Below are 6,083 nucleotides of genomic sequence, written 5' to 3'. Positions count from 1 at the left end.
AGTTCTTACCATAAAACTCGTTTTTATGATTGTGTATTAATATAAACAATATATATGCAATCTGCAATTCGTATATAGGCCCTCATTCCGAGTTGATCGCTCAGTTTTTCGTTCGCACAACATATTTGCAAAGTTGCGTTAGTGTAGTAAATTTGCGAACATCCGCCCCCAACGTATTTTTGCTCTTTCGTACGCAGTATTACACAAAGTGGGCGTACGCCAAATGACATCGCAGCAATGCGAAAACATCGCAGCAATGCGAAACCATCGCATTAACACATACTTCATCGTAAAAATACTAAGTTGTAGTATATTTACACATTTATCATTAAAAGTGCTCACTTTTGCGGGCAAACGCACCACAATGGTTTTTTTTTACTATTAAGTGGAATAACACCTTCCAATTAAAAGTCCACAAGCCCTCCTCAATTACAATTCCAATTAGTGAAATGAATTGTAATGTTCATGATCAATTTAAGTCTTTTTAAAATACCTGAAGAACACTTTGTAGCCATAATTGTACCTAAATTATTTTAGAATTGTAATATAAATATAGATGTTTGCAATGTGCTTGGTCTAATGTTTTTGTTTTTATTTTTTAAGTAGAGTTTTAGTATGTGAATGAAGGTGTTTGCATGTTTATTTAGACAATAACAACATATGTCTTTTTTACATTTTAAACAAACTTACGTTAGATGTATGAAATGTTTAAGGTAATAAATGTCTGTTCGTCATTCTGCAGTTCCTTCATTGCATTAATAAATAATAAACACCCGCTTAACTTGAAAACAAATTTTATTTTTTGTTTTTGTTTTGGTTTTTTTATAATATAAACATATTTTTATTTTTTTTTTAAACAAAAATTAAAACAACGTTTGCATTTGGTCAACAAGACCCAGCAAGGCCTGGAGATGTATCCTCATGTTGCCAATAATGTCCGCAAAAGATGTGGGATCTCCAACGGCAACATCTGGAATTAAGAGATAACATAAACATTAATAACTTACTCACATTACTTAATATACAAGCAAGGCACAAAGCACACTTTAATGCAGGCATGTCCAAACTGCATCCCTCAAGCTGGTGTGAAACTACATATACCAGCATGCCTTGACTCAGTTTTGGGGCCAGGGAAAGCCAAAGCTGTGTCAGGGCATGCTGGGATGTGTAGTTTCTCAACAGTTGGAGGTCCGCAGTTTGGACAGGCCTGCTTAATGGCAAAGTTACTACATCATGGCTGTTTTATGGTGCAATCATTAGCAGAAAAACACACAAGCCTGCTCTGGGTTTTTTTAATAAATTTTTCCCGTTTACGAGACCATGGGGTACATTTACTACTATGTGAGTTATATTTAAGATGGAGCGTTGCCCATAGCAAACAAGGAAAAATAAGAATATTATCTTGTAGAAGTGGTTCCCCAATTGTAAAGTATAATCTTATTGGTTGCTATGGGCGACATCCCATGTTAAAGATAACTACCATCTTCGTCAATGTTACACCATGTTGGCATTCATTTACATCTGGAGTGTATTTATGATTTTTTTTATGGGTTTGGTCCTGCATCATCACACTGCATATCAACATCTTCAGAAGGACAACAGATCCTAGCATGCCCACACTCCCTGAAAGCTGACCTTACTAAATAAGGTCAAACAGGTTTGACTTTAGCCAATAATCATTTTGTGAGTGTAACTTTCACACCACAAATCAGTGTGTCATTAGGCTGCATAACAAAGTGAAGCATGTGATTTGTAAGTGCAAATATTAAGACTACACAGGCACAAGTGTAAAAGACCAACAACATACTAAACTCCACTCAGGTCTAACTGTTTCCCTGAAAACCTAACACATATAAACCCTGTTGTCCTGGCAACCCTGTCGACCTAATGAGTGTCGACCTAGAGTGGACACACAAAACATTGCACACATAAACACTGTACATATAATGACACTCACAAAAATGTAAATACAACATGTAGACCATGAAGAATAACACAAATATTTGTCCTTGGTACAAGAATTCCAACAGTACAACACTGCATGTTTTGGCATTGTAAGTGTAAGTAGGTAATCATTTTTGGAGAACATGTTAAAACACTTACTTTCCTCTGCAACATGATGGTTGACAGTTAATTCAGCAGGGGCTTCTTCTGCCCACTCACTGGGTGGGGAAGGCGGCTGGATGGGGGAAGGAGGAGGGATTGGGGAAGGAGGAGGGATGGGGGAAGGAGGCTGGATGGGGGAAGGAGGCTGGATTGGGGATGTAATTTCAGAGGGTGGGTCTGATTGAGAGGGCGAGGGGGGCGGAGAGAAAGTTAAGCCAATAGAGGGTGAGGGGGGCTGAGAAGGTGAGTTTGAAGTTGAAGGAGAAGGGGTATGGGAAGGAGGAGAAGGGGTCACAGAAAGAGATAGAGAGGTGGTGTGAGAAGGGGAGTGGGCCTGGGAAGCTGAGGGGGACTGGGAAGCTGAGGGGGACTGGGAAGCTGAGGGGGACTGGGTAGCTGAGGGGGACTGGGAAGCTGAGGAGGACTGCGAAGGGGAGGGGGAGTGAGAAGGGGAGGGGGAGTGAGAAGGGGAGGGGGACTGGGAAGGGGAAGGGGGCTGAGAGGTCTGCCGTTGTTCTCGTCCTATAATGATATTTTTGAAAAAATTTATTTTGCATGTTAAATTACATACTAAACAATTTGAAAAATCACTGTTCTGTTCCATGTAAAAGACTGTGGTTTGTTTTTCTTAAAAATACACATTTTAAAAACATCATCATGTTGCCCACAGCAAACAAAATGAGTCAAAACTTTTACTTTGAAGCTTATTCCTTAATCTATTCCATTGAGTCATATTGATTGGTCTAGGCAACATCACCAGATAACTATTCAAGGCACCTTATTATATAGACAGCACTGATCAAGTATTTGGGTACAGTTTCCTGCCTGGTTATTAATTCTGGAAAACATGCACTTGTTTGGTGACACTTTGCTACAGTCAGTACTGTTTGCCCTAACCACACACACTGTCCTATGTTATAAAAATGGACAATCAGCGTTGCAATTAGCCTACCACTTAGTGTAAATTTCTTAAATTTTTGCTAAGAATCTTATGTAATGTAACTTACTGCGTGCATGCATAGCCCGTATTTGCTGGCGGATCTCCGCCAACAGCTCTGGCGTCCTCCTGCGGAGATCACTCCATCTCCGCGCTAGTTGGATGATTGTCCGCCTGCTGCGGACGCGAGTCCGCAGCAGGCGGCGGACCTCCGCGTAGGCCTCGCGCTTAACCCGATTTGGGATGAAGCGCCCAACGCGGCCTACGCGGCGGTCCATCACCGCAACCAGGACGCGGAGCTCCCGCCTGGTGAAAGGTGCAGCACGCATCATGGCAATGGCGTTTTCCTTATTTGGGCATATATTTATAGTGTCTGTTAGCATGTGATTGGTCAAAAATCTATGTTGTCATTTCTAATAACTTTATTGATCTTTGCAATGCTGTGAAGAGCAGAGTGTTATTTCGCACGAGCGGAAATACGCATTCGCATTATCAAAATTTTTAGCAAAAAAAAAAAAACACAAACAGACACAGAGACACACAGTTTTGAAAAAATTCCTACAAATATCTGTGTACTCACCACAGTTTGTGTGATCATTCAGCCGGACAGTCACAAAGTGGGCAACATTCAATTTCATTTGTTTGTGTGTTTGTTTAAATAATCAGGATTTTAGGATATAAAACAAATAAGGACACTATTTAGCATCATCACATTTTTAACATTTCAAATCTAAAATTGAAAGCTTAACGTGTTAACGGATTTTTAGTATCAAAAAAATTACACATTCCAACACACCAAAAGCATTACACAATGACCTTACAATATCAAACAAAATGTCAACATTACAAATAATACATAAGCATACTGTGATTTTAATTTGGATAAAAAAGATAATATAAAAACACTATACCTGAAATATTCAGCAACAATGCTTGCCCTGACTTGGCTCCCCCTCCGTGTAACACTCCCCCCACCGAAGTGTCGAACAACCCCTGGCTCCTCATCAGGCAATTCCTCTGTCTGAGGAAGCTCTACGCTACTCCTTACCGCGATATGTAGTATTGCGCACAGAACCACTAGTTTACTTGCCATCTCCGGCGAATACATGATGTCGCCACCAGTGCGGTGGAGCACACGAAACCGCCCTTTAAGGACCCCAATTGTGCGCTCCACCAGCTGCCTAGTGGCAGTAAGCGCGGAGTTAAATGCCGTCTGTGGTCCTGGCCTGGGATTACGGTAAGGAGTCATGAGCCAGGGGGTGCAAGGATATCCACGGTCTCCTGTTTGAGGAAAAACCAAAATTAGAAATAGTAAATTTTGAAAAAAAAAAAAAAAAAATTGTAAGAAATATGTGCAACAACTCACCCAATAACCACATGTCTGCTCGTTGACTTGATCTTAATCTGTGCCATATCCCTGATTGTCTAATGACATACGCATCATGGGAACTTCCAGTAAACTTTGCGTTCAGGGAAAGGATCTGGAGGGATGGCCCACAAACAACCAATACATTCAGAGAATGAAACAGTTTCCTGTTTCTATAAATTTCTTCATTATGTTTTGGTGGCTGAATAGCTACATGTGTGCCATCCACAACCCCAATAACATGTGGGAAGCGACTACCACCTTCCGCAAATTGCCGCTTCACCACATCTAGGGCACCAACATCCAAAGGCATAGCAATAAATTGCTTCACACGCTTGAGGAAAGCCTGGCAGACACGCCGCAGGACCTTACTGAACTGGCCCTGCGACATGCCAACCAGGTCTCCAACCACATGCTGGTAAGACTCTGTTGCCAAAAAATGTAACACAGCAAGGAATTGTGTCAATGGTGGTATTGCTGTAGGATACCGAATTTCAGACTCCAGATCACTCTCTATTATGGAGAGAGTGTCTAGGATTAGATGTGGGGGCAGCCTGTATCTACGTACAACCACATCATCTGGCATCCCAAAAAGTAGGACACGGGGTCGGAAAATTGGTGGCCTAGCACGCCTCCGTTGCCTTGGTTGATGAGGAGCTGGTTGTGGTTGTGGGGCTGGCGGTTGGGGTGGGAGTGCTGGCGTGGGTTGGGGAGGTAGGGCTTCTGCTGCGATAAATATAGACATCACACACTTTTATTAAAAAAAAAAAAATGTTAAATAAGACAGAAACAAAGTCCAAAAAATATGCAAACAAAAAATTTGTAAAAAAAGGGGGTGTCAACTTACTGCAGGAGCGTAAGACATTTTTTCTGGGTTCAATTCAGGACCAAAAAGAATATTATCACAAAAAAGAAAAACAACATTATTTTTATAATGAAAGCTACATATGCTAAATTGTAATTGTTAAAAATACTATTATTTAAAAAAACAGAACATCAAACACATCACAAACACCTTCTACAAAATTATGAATAATTGGTTAAAAACATTTAAATAAAACAAACAAAAAGTTAGCCCTTTAGTAGCTAGTCCAGCCAAGAACAACACTACTTTGCTGATCAATCCCGGTAAAAAACATAACATTTATTATCAAGATGGAAAACAAACATAATCAAAACACTTTGAACAAACACAAACAGGCACCAACACAGGCCCAGGGAACTTACCTGATCCAAAATAAAGCAAGGAACTATTTGTGTTATATAGCACACAAAATAAACAAAATAGACTAGGGTTACGTCACCCAAAACAATTCTCCTACAAGAGAGCAAATATGACAGTCAAAAACAACATACAGACCAATAAACCAAACAGGCACCAACACAGGCCCAGGGAACTTACCTGATCCAAAATAAAGCAAGGAACTATTTGTGTTATATAGCACACAAAATAAACAAAATAGACTAGGGTTACGTCACCCAAAACAATTCTCCTACAAGAGAGCAAATATGACAGTCAAAAACAACATACAGACCAATAAACCAAACAGGCACCCACACAGGCCCAGGGAACTTACCTGATCCAAAATAAAGCAAGGAACTATTTGTGTTATATAGCACACAAAATAAACAAAATAGACTAGGGTTACGTCACCCAAAACAATTCTCCTACAA

General features: G+C 40.3%; 1 long non-coding RNA gene across 1 annotated transcript; it reads right to left on the bottom strand.

The window, feature by feature from the left end:
* Positions 1-777: 777 nt before the first annotated feature.
* On the bottom strand, positions 778-2,444 carry LOC134911431 (uncharacterized). The gene is made up of 2 exons (XR_010176563.1): positions 2,104-2,444; positions 778-970 (listed from the first exon to the last, which is right to left on the bottom strand). It is a non-coding gene; the product is annotated as an uncharacterized LOC134911431 (long non-coding RNA).
* Positions 2,445-6,083: the final 3,639 nt, after the last annotated feature.

This window comes from Pseudophryne corroboree, chromosome 4 (genome assembly GCF_028390025.1).
Source record: "Pseudophryne corroboree isolate aPseCor3 chromosome 4, aPseCor3.hap2, whole genome shotgun sequence".
Lineage (NCBI taxonomy): Eukaryota > Metazoa > Chordata > Amphibia > Anura > Myobatrachidae > Pseudophryne > Pseudophryne corroboree.
Note: the sequence above shows the minus strand (reverse complement) of the source record. Positions and strands in the feature narration are given on the sequence as shown.